Here is a 17,502-nt window from a genome sequence, read left to right as displayed (position 1 = left end):
AGCCAGCCAGCCCGCACTGCTTCGTTAGCGCAGCGCGCTGTTTGATGTGCTCATTTCATCAGCCGGAGACGGCAGCCAAGGAGGATGCTAATAATCACTTGAAAAACAAAAACATTCCACTCAAGCTTGTAAAAGATAAACTCCAATTTCAATGATAAAAGAAGAGTGACAGACAGCCATGGTTCCAGTCAAAAAAAGACGACCAGACACACTACCCCTCTCTCTTTTTTCCCCTTTTCCTACACAAAACCAATTCATACTGTCAATCACTGAGAATAAACAAGGTATATTGACAAATTGCTGACTGTGTAAGGAGAGACAAAAACGTGTGGGCAAAGTATGCAAAAACAGAGCTCTATTTAAGACAGCTGTGTGATCCCTAAAAACCAGCTTAGTGTGTGAAGGAGCAGGATGTGTGAAGGAGAGAACCCCCCAGGCATTCAGGAGAGGGGACCCTGGGGGTTTGAGCTATGCCTGCACACCCTTACTAGATTCACAGCCCTTCAAAATGCCATATCACCATCACACATCACTTAAAATAGGAACTGAATACATAATATGCTAAATCAAGAGCACTTAATTTAGGCTGGCTGATCTAGCTGCGCATGATGCCATGAAGTTTTCAGATGTTTGATGGAATTCAATAATCAATGTAGTTCTAACTCCAGGCTGCGATAGATTGAGAGAAAAATTACAACTCTGAGGGTGACATGTGAAGTTAAGTGCACCATTATAGAGGGAAACACTGAGATTACTAACATGTAGGACCAAGTCAAAGCAGAGAAAATTAAAAAGTGTCTGATTTAAAGCTGCGACTAACAATTATTTTCATTATAAATAAATCTGCCAATTATTGTCTTGAATGATCAATGAATCTTAAACATCAGAAAATAGTGAAAACCATGATTCACAGTATCCTGGACTGTGTGTGTGACATAATCAAATGTCTCATTCTGTACCATCAACTGCCAAACACGGCAAAATATTAGCTTAGTAACCAAGAAAAGCAATTTATTCTCACAGCATGAAGCCATCAAATGTTCGGCATCACTGCTTGTAAAATTACCTAATCAATCGATTATAGTCCATTGACAAATCGTCAATCTTATTATTTGTCTTATTTTAGGAGAACGCAATGAGGCCCCTGTTGAGGCAGTTCACCCCCCACCCCCCCAAAGTATTAAAAATTATCCAGGTCAGGTCACCACATCACTGTAGAAGCACTGTATAATGGGTCACCTCCTCTACATTGAAACACCTTTGCACTGTAAGCTAACAGACATCAGCAAAATAAAAGTGGGACAAAGCATGCCACTGTTTATGATTATTTAGTTATTTGCTTATCAAAGCAGCTGTTTAGGGTATTTTTTAGGAGCACACCTCTCGGTTCATGTGATCGTTTGAACCAAATATCCACACCCAGATTTGCACACCGCAGCATGATGAAGATCCCTAGGCTTTAGGTTGTATTAGTGCCCTGTGGCAACAACTCATGGTCTTTCACAATGCAAAACAGTGCGATGCACAGCACAGCCGAGCTTCCAGTGCTCCAGGACCAATAAGGGCTTTGTTTGTTAGCCATGTCACTTACTGACCACCAAATTAGCTTCATCACCTCTGGCACCAGGATATCGGATGTGACATCCTGTACCACAGGGCTGGAGCTCTGTTTGTCTGCAAGGCTAGAGGGCTTGTAGTAAAAAAAAAAAAAAAAACACTAAACACATAAAATAGGGACAAATGAGGGAATTGCATGAAAAAACAAAATAAGGGGAAGCCACACTCACTTTTTTGCTCTGTACTAAACAACAGATTGTTTCACACAGCATTTCCACTAAGCTGTGTTTTCAAAAACTAACCTCATGATCATACTAACAGGGGTCAATGGGGGAACTGTTCAAATTCTGAAATTACATGACCCTTCTTTGTCCTCTGTTAATATCTAAAAATTAGCAAATGAAGCTGCAAAGGCGGAGGCAGCTTGTCATGACCCACGTGAGGTAAGAATTGTATAAAAGCTAACAATTAACAGATACAGGAAGTTGTATGTGATGTGGTACCAGAGCAAAAGCATAATTTGGCAAAGCACGCCAAAGGCCGATACAAAGATTTAATGCTTCATTTGTTGTTTGCATAAGAAATCAAACTATAACGGGGAGATTGCAAACCTAAACATTTAATGCCTGTCACCCTGCATGCAGCTCTGACTGTGACTGGGTTCCAGGACAGCAACGATAAAGCATCAACTGCTGACCAATCTCCCTGTTGTTTGGAGATGATGAGGCCTGTCATTTGAGTTTCTCATCTATGAAACAACCATTAAAAAAAACATCTGGTGAATGTAGTCTATTTTCCCCTCACACAAAACCAGCAGTCTCTCATACTCCCTTCAAGCAGGTTTTCCCCCTACTCCCCTGATAGTTTGAAGCAGTTACCCTGCGTCAGCATCGAAGTTTCTCTAAGAGGAAATGACAAGAGCAAGATGTCCAAATCATTAGTAATATGAGAGGAGCAGTTCCCAGGCATGTCTCGTTACATAGTTGAGTGCTAACGTGAGGGCTAAGGGCTCGTGTTGGGGCTTTTCTGGGCCCAGGCCTTCTCATATGCTCTGTCGGGGACAGGGGAAGAGGACCACAACCCTTTAGCATCTCCACACTCAGTAATGGAAACATCCAAGACCCTGAACCCAAAACAACCTTAGCTCAACCCTAGCACTCAATGACGAGAGAAAGAGATTCCAACACACAAAATGAGGTCCACACATTAATGTAACACATAAACTCACACAAACAGATGCAGAAATGAACACAGAGCTGGACGTATAGACTGAATACATACTAATAGTGAGCCCATGGGAATACGGCTCCACGAAAATCAAGCTTGGCTCTGGCTCTGGTTCGGTTTCAGCCTGCTGTGGCTTCTGTGGTGGGCCCTGCTGGCTGCCGCACACACACGCACACACAATCTTCTAACCAGATCCAGAGCACTGCTACTCAATCACAGGTCAAATACAGTACGTTCGCCGCATATGAGGGTGTGTATACACCCATGAAGTTGTCACATTGCCAAGGAGGATGACTCCTCACTATGAAACCGACAATAACGCAACTATTTCAGTTGATTTCAGTGGCAAAATTTATCCTGGCTTAGGATCAGATCACATCACATAGAAAGGATTCGGTTTGACCACATATGATTATCTACAAAGCAAAGCCAAATTAACAGCTCAAGGTAGGTTTTCTTCAAAGTTTTGAATTTGGAATTGGAAAAGTAGAAACTGTGTGATGATTTATAACAGGGGCGCAGGCAGGCATGCATTGTTCATTGCTAGACATATGGCTCTGTCTTGAGTGTAGGTGTACCTTTGAGGAAAAACATGAGACTGAAAATAAATCAGGAATAATGCGAGTATATAAAAGCCAGTCAACATTTTTGGAATAGGTACTTGGAAAAAATAAAGTCTGCTGGCTTCTGTTTCTTTGCTTAACACTTGTCTATTACAAATCAATATTCTAGGGAAAGAAAAATATGTTTTGTCTACTTTCTGTGTGCAGCTTTGAAGTGAGAAATGAAGCTTATTCTTCCATTTCCAGTCGTTTTAAATTGTTCTGGATAGATGAGTGGAGGAGTGCAAGCCAACCTTAAAAAAAAATTTACATTTGGACGGGAATTATTATAGAAAGATAAACGAACATGCATGCGAGCACAATACATGCATAAGTAGACACACAAATGCACACTCAAGAAGTTCAATGTTTATTTTTATTCCTCGGGCAGTCATCCTTCTTTGCATGAGTGCTTCACCCGGCACACCGACAGAGAATCCTAGTATGTGTTCGAGGGTGTGTGTAAGGAGCTGACGATCGGAGAATAACGTTACCCCTAAGGGGTCGCACCTCTCTCCATTCTACCCCTCCTCCTTATCCATCCTCTCTACTCTGTGCCTGAAGGGATTTCCCTTTTCAGTTCAGGAGAGATGTCAGACCTGTTCCACCATCCCTCACACAGAGGCTGGACTCTGCCCTCCATTCAACCAACATCTGTAAAACTCCACATATCAGATTAATTTCTAGAGATCGTAGAACTTAACATGGTACAGATGAATCAAAATGTCTTCAGCTCATCTTCAAACACAGTATTTATTTTGAGCATAATTCCCAGTGGGAAATTAATATCTGCCGGACACAATATTAATGCAGAGACATGGAGCAAATAATGAGGATTTCTGGCAAACAACTGGTCCCCCAAAATAAGTTAATTTGCCACGATTTACTTGTTCACAAGCCAACCAAAAAGTCATTTTATTCAGCGCACAATACCTCATTCAGGCTTAACCACCAAGATCTATCCCACGATCTACATCATACAGTAAATTGTTTAATTGTAGGATATAAATTGTTCATAGGACACAGAGGACAGTCATTTATAGTGATCACACAAACTGCTGCCTTCAATAATTCAGTTTGCATGATTTGTCTTTTATACACTTCAGAACATAAATTCTTAAAATTCATCAACAACAATACAAGGCCACAAAGACTTTGGTCCACCAAGCCTTCATTGAGGCTCATGGTTTTCCCAGTACATCCAAAAATAGGTCATTGGCCAAAAAGGAATATCGCTTATTCACTCTCTAGCAATGGTTATGACATATTAAAAAAAACAACATTGATTTCAAGGGGTCATTTGAGTACACAGACAAAATCCAGTTGAAATGTATTGGGTCATTTACATGGTGCTTCAACCTAATTAAGAATCTGCTTCATGTGATACCAACTATAAATACCAAGGTTTGAAAATGGTTCAGTTCAAAATCTTACATGTTACTGCTGTTACAGATATTTTAACCCAAAATATCGTATAGGAATCAGAGCGTAGGCTTATCATATTCAGAAAATAAAAACGCCAGTTACCAAAATTGCAGAGAAACACAGTAGGGAAGAAAGGGAGCAAGAGAAACAGAAAGAGAAAAGCTCCACAACAGGGGAAGGCAGCTGAAGCAGATAGGTCCTCCCTGCCTCCTTCACATATTAGAATATTAATATTAATGAAACTTCCTGTTTCCCCCCCTCTGTTTTTCCCCCTCAGACGATTTGAACATGAAAAACTTAAAAAGCGCAAATTCCAGGAGTTGCGTATCACAGTTTGACCCGGAGCCACACAGCAGACACCAACCATGACAGACTCGCTGTTCAAAGCAAGCGGGAGCTGCTTTCATCAGGGGATCCTAGTGTTTTTTTTACAGTGTGACACCACCAGCCAATGCCATCTGCCTTCTTCTGAAATCAGAACTTCAAGATGTGCTTCTTGCTTGTGCGTTGTTTTTAGGTGGGCTTCACAACCAAGGCCCAGCATCATGCAGGCTTTTGCTGCTATGCTGCTTGCCGACTGCTGTTTACAGCCAAACCCCGCAGTGGGGCGCAGTGTTAAATATTCACTGTTAAACTGTCAAGCCAGAACTGTTGGGAACCCAGCCAGGCATTCACAGTACAGTAGCATTAGATGACCCCCTCTTCAAATGCAACCCAACTGATTCAATCGCTGTTACTCCAGCCAATCCAGAATCAGACCAGCCTACTTTCCTCCTCCTGCCACCCATCCACTTCCTCAAATGCCTAGACTCCTGAGGACCACTTTATGAAGCCTGTTCTTCTCCTCCATTCATACTCAGAAGTTCATTTTCTTTATCATAAATACTACACACAAATGCATTAGCATGCACATCATTTGCATTTAAAAGACAACTCTGCCCTAAGCCTGAGTAAGCCACTGCTGACTCCTGATGCCTGCCTTCAGACATCTGTAAAATATTTTTATTCGGTGCCCCAATACCGCACTGGCAAAGGTCTCTCATCCTTGGCTTGGCAGGACTTCTGACAGAGCCAGCCGGCAGCGCCATACAGACCTAACCCCTGCTGCTGCAACTTCCTGCTGCTCTGAGGGAGTCAGGCTGCCTGCCTCCCATTGACTGTGGGCCAGGCTGGGCAGAGAGGAGGAGGCGGAGAGGCGGCCCCGGGTACAGAGGACCCCCGAGGGGAGCCGAGGCAAGAATGGGGGACACTCTGAGAGTCACAGAGGTTGAGGGGTGAGAAGGGGGAAGAAAAAATGTAAGCAGGAAGAAGTAAAAGTCTAAGACAAGAGGCAGTATTACGGGAAGGGATGGGTGGCATGATAGTGGAAACGGGGCGAGACAAAGGGGCTTGAGGGCAGGTTAGGCAGCAGGAGTTGAGAGGAGCTTCTCATTATGACTCCTCTTCCTTCTACATGCCCCCAGGCCTTGACCACAACGTCAAAGCCCCAGGCCAAACCAAGAGACCAGAGAAACCATGGAAGACTACTGTGAGTCAGGGAACAAACACAAATGAGGGAGGGGGGAGGGCTGTCCCCTGCACCCAAACGTGACAGTATGAAATAAATAGACTGGAAACAAAAATAACCAGAATTTCATGATTTTTTGTCTGAGATCCAAGTCATTTATATGATATTTAACAATAATATTTACCAATCTGACCAATCTGATAATCTAATTCTTCTCCATAATACAGCTGCAGAGAGCAAGTAGGAATTATATGGGTTTATTAAACAGCTAAATAGCCCTGCATTTAGAAAACATAGGCCACATCAAAATTTTCCCTTTAATAGTTTCCTTTTATATAGTTTTCTACAGTATTCTGCATAATGTACATGGAGCGAGGAGAACTGTGTGGAACTGAGGAAGATGTGGAGGATTTGGACAGAAAAGATCTGGATATTCGCAGCATGAGAAAAATATGATGTCCTAACGCAGTTTTCAACTTACAGAAGCACTTACATGGATATCTCTGCTCTCTCCTCCAGTGGACACACCATGACAACGTGAATATAATTAATTGAAACTGTTTGCACGGTTTAGTAGTTCAGTTGTTTGCAACACTGTGCATTACATATATTTCTAGTGCTGTAACAGAGTGCACTGAAGCATTGTTAACTGCTGGTATATGTATGTGTATAAAAATTCCTCAGCTGGCCATAGTCCTAGATTAACTTGCGATGTCTCAAGAAAAGAAAAAAGGGAAGAGTGCAGGAGAAACAGTGAAATGTCCGTGGCTTTTCACACTGAAAAGAGGGAGGGTAAACCAGTCTGTCAAAACAAGATGCTCTCAAACAAATTTGCTTTCTTCTACAGCAAATCCCATGTGAAACATTAAGGCTCATTTGTGATGAAGCTGGAACAAACGCCCATAGCACAGTCAGCAAGCTACACAAAAAAAAAAAAAAAATCTTCCTCTCTCATTCTGTTCACGTGTAAATTCATTCTGCTTTTCTCTCATCTCATGACAAATGCATACTGTCACTGTCACTGATGTGGTGTTTACAGTGGCATATAGCATCTTGTAATTATTCTGTGAAAGTGAATTTGTATCCTGAGGGATTTGTATTTTTGCTTGTGGATAATCAAAAGAGATCGAGACGGAGAGGGGACGATCGGAGAATGATCTCCAATAAAAAGGGAAGATGCTGCTAGAGAGCCATCTTTCCAGCACAGTTCACAATATGCCAACATGGATTTGGTAGCTTTGTTTATATTGCAACAAACAGCAGTTTATTCCTAAACATGCAGCAACCTACAGACTCAATTCATATAATAAACACACTCGATATCTTTAGTATAATGCATGTGCAGTGAGTCCACAAATAGCTGATTAAAATGGCTCTTTATGCATGCTGCCACTGTTTAAAATGGTTGTTTAAAACTAACTCTCAAATAAAAAGGCCCACTCAGTTACTAACCAATGCAAAATGAGACTGAAGTCAATATAACAAAAAGCTAGATTTTTCTGTCGAGTAACAATACCAATTCAAACAGCATGTTATTTCTGTCATCAAAAGAACTGAAATGTTTACACACTTTCTATGTAGACTAACATTATTATTTCTAAATGGGCCTTGATTTAACCTTTCTAGTGTGCACTTCAGAAGGACAGGCGTATTAAAGCTATGCATGTCTTCATCTTTGTTTTATCTCTTTTCTGCTCAGAGGCTCTTTACTGTAAGCATTTTATGGTATTGCTTAAATAAATTCATCACTTTAATAGGTTCATAACTCCATTATATATAAATAGAGCAGGATTCAGAGCCAAAGAAAGAAAAAAAGGATAAAGCATTAAAAAAAAAAAACCTTTTTCCAACACACTTTGCAGTGAAACCAACCACTGATATTGTGTGGTCGTGGCATGAGCTGACCCCGGGTCACTGAAAGCGTTTCATAAACTTTAAATAGGGTCCTAGGTCAGTAATTTTTGTGTTTGCATGTCTTTGTAGTCCGTCTCCCCCCAGAGCACTAGAGACCCATTGAGAAAAGGCATCAATGCCACAGTGAAATTGAGAACTTCCACGTGACATGGGGAGCCGCGAGGCATCCTCCAAGGATATTTGAATGCTTGAAACATCAGTGACCCTTCATAAAATAGAAGGGAGATGGATATGAAAAATATTGACTGGCTGAATGTTTGAGCGGAGTATACGGAGCTGCTTAGACAGCCCACTCTCACTGCCAAAGACCTTACTCTAAACTCTAACCAAACTGAGCCTGGAAAGGAAAGACTATTCAGAATTCTTCTAGGGAGGGCATCAAGCTTGTATTTTCTTTTTCTTGTCTTATTATCATTTCATAATACAACAAAAATCACAAAGAAAGTACATTAAATGAGCCTATATCCGAAGCAGGGATCTGCTACCTTTGCCAGCATAAGGTCTGTTCAATGCTCTTTGACATCATGCAAAAGACAGTGCTTAATGTAGCTCAAAAATGGCCTGAGGAAGCATCTTCCTTCAAATATGCTTTACGCAGGGAAAAAAAGAAATAATATTTTTTTGTTCTTTGTGAAACCCAAAGGCAAGATGACTGTTAAAGTGGTCAGATGACAAATGTCTCATCTGATCTTTAATACAGCAGAGGGGCCAGCTCCAGGGCTAAAACAGGAAACTCTCACAGGGTAGAGCGATTTGGTAAATTCCACTGCGCTAAATCACTGCTTTGGGTGCAGATTTCTCCACACCAATGAATGGCATTTCAGGTCTCACTCTGACTGTCTTAGTCGTGGAAGTCGAGCTGCCATTAAAACTGCTCTGACAGAGAATATATGTTTGCCCTAGGCCAGTATGTATGTATGTATGTATGTATGTATGTATGTGTCAAAAATACATATATCATGTCAAAAATCAGTTATGTTACTTGATTATTGGAAGAGGCACTGATGACGCATTATCACATGAGGAAGATATAGCGCACATATATATGTATATTTATATATACATATTTTTTTGATGATACAGTTCCTCTTTCCATGTGCTTCTATTTTCAGAGGTTGTCATTCAGTCAGACTAAACACTACAAATCACAGCTGCCATCACTACTTTCTAGTCTACCCGTGTTAAATCCAAACAGGAGAACAAGGCAAAATAATTAAATTTTGCCAAGGCCTGTCAAAAGTAATCCACCTCTCATCAGCGGAAAATTCAAAACGTGATAAACTGGCAGAAATCCTGCACCACAGAGACTGATGCAAACATTTGGCAGCCATTTGCTGATCATCCGGTTCATGACACATTCCTTGATAGTCAACTTCACAGAGCCAGCCGGTGTTCATCTCATCACCTAATGACGTTGGCAGACTCGAGCCTGTTGTCTTTGACGATGATCGAATGTGGCAACAGAGAAGTGAGTAATAATTGGGTCAACAAGGTATGTCAGTTCCCACTAACTCTTGTCTGAATCATCTCTCTGCAGCATAGCCAAATGTGATAGTATGACGCCTGAAATATTTGGCTGTGATAGGCAGCGACAGCAACATGGCATGAGACACCATTTTCAACCTATGTGTGAACCCCAAAATGTTTAGGCCCGGGAGAGGAGAGGCACTGTCTACATACCTGTATGGCTGATTTCTTTTTCTTGCTTGTTTATTGTGCCATTTTGTTGTATTTCCTTCTTAGTTTTTCTCAAATATTTTATGTTTTAAAGCTTATTTGTAAAAATCTGTATGTATTATTACTATTATTAATGCTACTATGACTATAAGTATTATTATTACTAGTAGTATTAACATTATTATCATATATCAACTATTACAAAATGATACACTCATGTCCAAACAGAGCTGTGGCTGCACTATGTACGTTAAACATTTTGCAATAGCCATTCTGACTCACAAAGAAACTAGTGAGTCACACAAGAAAAACCTCTTTTTTTTCCAAAGAATACTTCTTCATTTATTTTTCATTCAAATAAACCACATCTAAACAACTACCAGTAGTTCTCTTTCAAATAAACCCTGTCTACCAGGCTATAACTCTTATGGTGTTCAACAGCGTGAAACAGACAGCAGAATTTGGGCCAAGACTTTTTCCAGACAGTGATGGTCCGGAAACAGTACACATTTTAACTGTAAGCATATTGACGCAATTTCCAGTGACTTAATGGCTGAGAACATTTGCTTGGTGGTAAGCTTTATAAACATGCTCTAAGGGTTTAGAAGAATTACAGAGTAAGCATGAGCCTAAAAACGTATTCCCACATCTGTGAGGGTTGGCATTAACACATGCTAAAAACCAAACTGGTTAAAATGCAAATATATTAGCATATCTGCTCTTAAATCTGAATTCATTATTAAGACATGGTTTGATTGAAATATGATTATAATATGATTATAATCCCACTACCAACTCAATCACTCAAATACCCTTCTTATTTTTAAAGACAGCATGAATTTACTCTGCCAGATAGTGACAAAGAGGTCCAACATCAACCAAATCAAGGTCAAAGTCGAAGTCATTTACTCCCCTCTCATCAGCTGATGCTAGCATGAAGCAGTTTAACCTATAACCAACATTAGCCAGTTTATGGCTAATGGTGGCAATCAGATGTTCCTATTAAAATGAGAAATCAAAGTTCATAAACCAGGGTTTGGTAGGTCACATTTGCCTCATCTAATCTAGGAAAAACCCTGAGAAGTGCCTCTAACTTTATTTAATCAAGTCATATTTAAGTTGCAATTTAAAAGCATATTTTTCACCTAAAGGTTACTTTCATCACCTCTGTGTTAATCACTTATTTTCTTGTTCCATCTTTCATAAACATAAACTGGGGCCTAATATTTTAATTGAAAATGAGGCTGGCTGGACAGGTGAGAGAACACTCAGACGAAGCCGCCAGTTAAGCTCGTTCAGGCAGACACCGTGTGGTTATGTGCACTGATAGATAGCTTGGTTTCTGCTCACTACGTGGGAAAGCACATCAAGAGCTTCTAGTCTGCAACTTCTCTCGTGCACAAGCTTGGTTATACAAGGTAGAGGCACGTGAGCGATGTCCACTTGATAAGCCCATTGACTTTGAGAATGACTTTCCCTAAGAGATCGAGTAGAGGGCCAGTAAATGTGGTCAAGTGCCTTAAGGGATACGGGTTCTACCTTAAGGGTGTACCGCCGTCCTAATAACAGAAAAACAAAATGATAAAAGTCAATAAAAAAAAAATGGGAACAGTCGTGGGACAGAAGGTAAAAAGGGAAAAAAATTCAACTGCTATTAAAACATAACAGTAATCTCTAACGAAGTTGTCAATGTAGAGTTTCGAGAGAGCACACAATTCAAGAGTGCAAGTGCTTCGTCTCTCTCTCTCTCACACACACACACACACACACACACACACACACACACACACAGAGTGAGATGATGAACCACGACAGTGACATCTGAAAGCAGTGTACCTGTCACAGCCGTCAGGCAGGTACAATGGCGGTGGACTGCCATGGATGGATGCATGCAGGAAGTAGGGGTGCTGAGGATGCTGCAGCACCCCCTAAAATCAGGCATTATACAAACCATCACCTCATAAAAAAGTTAATGATAATGACTTACTCCTTTATTACAGTGATGTATATGTGTAATGCACATGTATTTGTGATAGGAAAGAAGTTTGATTTGTTTTTATCCATTTATTACCAATTTGTATGAGTCTATGAACACATTGAGGTGTTTCAGGGAGTTAAGAGCTGCATTTCAATTCACTCTTCCACTGAATCAAAGCAACCAAAGAAGCCAGGGCACCAGTGACCCCATCAGACAGACCCAGAGAGTTCAATCCTGCCAGCTACAGCTAGAGAACATAGAGTTACTGCTGCTGCACAGTGACACGTGTCTGTATATGTTTATAGGCCAGTAGTGCAACAGGATGTATGATTTAGTTGTAGCTCTAGATTATGACATATATCTGGTATAGGAAGAGCTTGCTGTACCAGATATATTTGGCAGGTTTGGTAGATTATCAATCTAATAATGTTTAAATGATCTGCATTCCTTCAGAGGTAGAGCGATAATCTAGGCATGTGTCATAAAATCCACATCCAGGTGCTGTCTCAGCCTCTCTTCCTGTCCATGTTTCATGCATTAGCTCAGTGTTTCTGTCTGCGGTATGTCGGTGCTCATGTTTTGCTGTCTGTCTGAGAAACTTGCTTGTGAGAATTATTGTTAACAACTATTGGTCCATCAATGATTCTGGCCATTCAAATCAATGTAAAAAGAACATGATTGTTGCATTTACTACGGGATGATGATAAAAGTTAAGTTAAATTAGCTTTCCCTTAAAAAGCTCACATTGGCAGTCCATCACACTTCATCTATCCAAAGTCAAGTAACCTTACAGGGGCGGATGAATGGTTTCAAATCTAATCTAATGTTACAACTTCTACAAAAGAGAAATGAACATCATTGTAACACTAGCATGGCATCTGGCTGCTTTCTTTGGCTACTGTCATGTTTCCACTACAGATGTAAATACATGATTTTGTTAGGATGACAAATTATAAAAGAGCTGCTCTTTCACACGCTGTAAGTATGAAGTTAAAAAAAGTGTCATAGCTAACTTTAAATGACAGCGGCAAAGTAGTGAAAGTTAGCAATGCGGCATGCTAGTGGGCTAACAGGCTAAGCTAGCTAGCGAACTTCGTAGAAACTTTTTCAAGTGAGTCTTTGCACCAGAGGTAATGACTCTTTGTGAGTTTTGTGAGACTGACAACTCCCAAAAGAGTCAACACAGAAGTTTAAAACAGCTAACAAGTGGTTTGTTAGCCGTCCAGTGTGGCAGAGTTTCATAAGTTTACTAGCAGCTAACGGTGTGTCGGATCTTACCAGGAAGTGGGACTCTGTTGCTAAGCTATTCCTTCTTCACGTTGAGAGTTTCTCCTGATGGTTATGGCGGTTGTCTTTGTTTTGACTTTCCCTTTCTTCCCAAGGTCGCTCCTAAAAAGTCAGCTCGGCGGGGCTTCTCTCTTCGTGCGTGGCACTTGAGCCTGAGCGCTAAAAAGTGTGTGTGTTTTTTCCGCAGAGAGTGAAACAGAGAGCCTGTGCCGCAGAGCCAGCCGAGATGAGTGCGTGTTTTCAGGCAGTGTCTCCACTAGGCCCCTCTCATCACCGCACTGCTGACCCGTGTGCCAGCAATGTAAACAACCCAGCATTCCCGGAGCGCAGGGGAGGGGCAAGTGTCAAAGAGTGGAGGGCAGACCGCGGGTCCGGTGCAGGGAGGCTGTCAAATACCGCGAGATTCAACAGAGAAACTAAAAGTCAAGCCACCCCAACACCCCTCCTTTTGAGTGTGTGTGTGTGTTTTATTTGCAGTGTGTGAAAAGTTTCCACGACATTTGTTGAGAGACAAGATATGATATTTAGTGAGTGAAAGTTGCTGAAAACATCTCAACTCAAGGTCCACTTGCATGCTTTTTGCACAGCTTTCAAGTACATCTCACATTTGGACACAGGGGGCCCTCTGCAATACAAAATAAGGCCATGCAATGGTCGTGCAGAGGTGCAAATTACTGCAATAACTGCAAACTGTTCTGATAAATTTTCACCAACAAAACAATTTAGGTTGAAACTGGGGTTTTAGGCCACCTACGGGTGCTTTTGGTAAGCTTGTTTCAGATAAGTAGTACTTACGGATTCATGTGTAATTTGTTTGTTTGATAGGGACAGAGCACGTTAATGAATATTAAACATGAACATAAAAATACAAGATGTAAACATGCCAGAGTTTGCAAGAATGCTAATATACATGCGTAGTCCCTACAGCAGGTAACAAAAACAGAACCAGTACAGGTGACTATTGAAATAGAAATATACAAATACACAAGCACAAAAAAGACATTGCATTGTACATTACATCAGGTTAAGGGTGATCGCAGGTCTGATGTGCCTTGAGCCATTGTTTAAGATGGGTCTCAAAAGTGGTGCATGTTTGGCACTCCCGTATTGAAATTGTTCACATTTGCAGACCACAGTTGTCCCAATGTGTTGCGCCCATGTGGAACCTCACAGTCCCCTCTAGTGCCACTGTCAGCCCTCTGTTTATTGAATTTGTTTAAAGAAGGTGGGACAAGACCAAGTAAAGCCTTATACATAAAACAGGCAAATTTGTAATTTATAAAGTTCTCAAGGTTTAATAGGTTGTATCTTGTCAAAAATAAAATCTATTGAGCAGCTTTTTAATTTTATATCTGGTTGAGTCATTTTTAACTACTTTTAAATATAAAGTTAATTCTTGATCATGGAAACTGTAGTTTGACAAAAAGAAATCTGAAATCAAGGTCCACTTACTATATATGGAGTTTGTCCAGATGTCACGGAGATAATAATAATAAAAGTCAGACTACTTTATATAACGTTTGGTGGTTCAAAATACATACTATTTTGTAAGGTGATCATATATTTTCTGTGTAAAATCTTAATCTTCAAAGTACATATAGCTGTCAGATAAGTATAGTGGAATAAAACTTATGTCACTAGTATAAATTATAGAGTATAAGTATACATTGGCATGTAATAGAAATCAGTACTGTATCTCCTAATTACTGAAGTCTTATTGATGAGAGTGTACACAGTTTGCAGAAGAGGGACAGAGGCAGCCACGACTTAAAGGATCCACCTGAACACACAGCTATATCCACACACTTTCCACACACAGATGTTGTCATTACACACGTGTATGCAGAATACCCACACATCCCATGACACACACACACACAATTTGTACTTGGGAATATCATGAGAATGTATTGACAAAAACAATATTGCAGATTGACTCGCATGGACAGCGAGAGCATCTGGAATTGATCAACTTACTTCGCTTTGATAAAAGCTTCAGCACTGATTTCAGACTGACAATTCAAACGCTGCTGATACACAGGAAACACATCTGTCTTCTCTTCCCATCCCCATTGTTAATAATCAACAAGTTAGGTGGGGTTGTGTTTTTTCTCCCTACTTCAATAGCCTTTTTTGTTAACCTCACTGCAAATATGGAAAAGGGAGAGATGCCTGGAGTGTAGGATTTTTCCCCCTTTTTCTTCAACAACAGTTGAAGATTAAAAGAAACGTCTCAGAGAAATCTGTCAATTCTGTATGTGAATAATGCTGTGTGGAATTTAATGGCATGAGTTATATTGGGTTTCCTCTACACCCACATTTTCTTTCAATAAGATCAATGGCGCTCAGTGACAGATAGGGACGGTCTTTTGTATCTTCAAATTTCAGGTTTCTGAGGGAATAATTAGATGGATGGATGAAAAGTAATGCATCAGTCTGCGAGGGGAGCTGCACCCAGAGATCCACTAGTTCAACATGCATGCCTCCACGTCTGTATGGTAGAAAACTGTTTAATAATCGTGTTGAATTTCCATTGTTCTAAAAGTGGCTCTCTGCACTGATCTGGTGCTTTAAACCAATAGCAAACTTTTTGTGTTCTTTTTGCTGATATTGTTTATTTAAAAGAGAGGATTGCCGTTTGATTTGGGGTTTTATTTTTCAGTACGAAGAGAGCGTTGTCATCTGTTTCACTCTTCTCTCCTTCAAACTTTCTGGTGTCGCTTGCAGGTAACCAGGATGGAAAAGGTTCTCCCTCCAGGGGAAATGAAGAAGGTTGAATCGCTGGATTAATAGAGACGCTTTAGACATTTTACTGTAAACGTGACATTTACCTCTGATGTGTTAGAACAAACTGCTGCTCATATTTTGGGCCTTTTTTCAAAGAAAATTGCCTTCTAATGTAATATGATGACAATCAAGTTGAGCTTACAAGAATTTGGCCACTAATGTCTTTTGCTTTTGAATATGAAAACCACAAGAGAACATCCTCAATCACTTTGGGCCAAAAGCAACCTCTGTTAAACACAGAGAAAAAGGTTCATTTGAGATCATTAGCGTAACAGTGTATACAGTGACTAAAACCATAGATGTAATGTGAGCAAGACCTGGAATATTCTTGCAACACATGAACACCGGTTCAGTTTTAGTTTTCTTCAACATACACATTTCAGTGCAGCTCTACCTGGGTTTTTCATTGCTAAATATGCAGAAATTTTGCACCCAGGGGCTGAAAGCACATTTTAAACACTTAAAAGAAGGAAATGTTGATGTTTTCACTCATGTCTTTTTTATTTCCCTCTGTGTTGTTGATCTGGCTCAGGGGTTAGGTATGACTGCAATGTGGTAGAGACAGAAGCTGCAGTCAAAGCCCCTGTGATCGGGTGCAGACTTCATAGAGACCAACAGATGGAGGGGAGAGGAGCTGCGTGCATCCTGAAGGTTTAGCAAGAACTGAGAGGTTACACTCTACCAGTACAAAGATGACCTGTCACACACAGAAACATGCCGTATCAATGCAGACGAGCTTCCTGTTTATGTACCTCACAGAGCAAAGCTATCAGAGGAAGAGAGAAAGGGATTACAGATGGAAATATGTGTGAAATGTTGCCTCTCTCTCTCCTCATATAACCAGGCGAACTTGGAGGCAGCATGCATGTGACGCCTGCATTTCCATTTTATACGCTAATTAATGTTGTTTTGTCTTCAAAGTCCAATTGCAACTGGTAGTTATCAGCCTTGATCGCCGCATTTTCAAGGTTGTCTAGATGTGAGCCGTCACATAACAAATACCTGTAAATATAGAATAACAGCACAACAGAGAAATAAAGGATTTATGGCGTGTGGAGAGCACTGCGCAAATGAGGCACAGGAGAGATAGTCTATGATAATGTGAAGGACAAAACTGACAAAACGGCATATTATTTCTACCTAGATCACTCTGTAAAGTCTGTTTTTCAATGGCTGTTTTTGTGCGTCTGTGTTGTGTTTTAGTGTGTATCTTATGTGTACTTTCATGTATCTGTTAGTGTATTGCTTCTCTTGGCAAACACCCAGCACAGAAGATCTCTCCACCTGCTCGGCATCAACCAGTGGAGCAGGCCTCAGTCTCTCTCTCTCACACACACACACACACACACACACACACACACACACACACACATACAGCAAACACTCACACACATCACAGTTTAGCTGTGTCTCATTCACATCGTCACCCCTCTGACATCCACCTGTGTGTGTCGGTGTTTGTGTGTGTCCCAGTGCCGTTGTGTATTTGTGTTAGCAGGGTGGTTGGTGTGTGAGGTGAGGTTAAATAGGCGCCTAGCAAT

The 17,502-nt window shown here is 40.7% G+C and overlaps 1 protein-coding gene across 2 annotated transcripts in view; it reads right to left on the bottom strand.

The window, feature by feature from the left end:
- Window positions 1-13,403, bottom strand: part of nek7 (NIMA-related kinase 7) — a 58,227-nt gene extending 44,824 nt beyond the window's left edge. For both annotated transcript variants that reach the window (XR_011584365.1, XM_070832490.1), the window contains exon 1: window positions 13,166-13,403. The gene's annotated coding sequence lies outside the window, so the exon portion shown is untranslated. The remainder of the gene's footprint in view (window positions 1-13,165) is intronic.
- Between the last annotated feature and the right edge of the window lie 4,099 nt (window positions 13,404-17,502).

Source organism: Pempheris klunzingeri, chromosome 6, assembly GCF_042242105.1.
Source record: "Pempheris klunzingeri isolate RE-2024b chromosome 6, fPemKlu1.hap1, whole genome shotgun sequence".
Classification (NCBI taxonomy): Eukaryota; Metazoa; Chordata; class Actinopteri; order Acropomatiformes; family Pempheridae; genus Pempheris; species Pempheris klunzingeri.
This window is presented reverse-complemented; position numbering and strand designations above follow the sequence as displayed.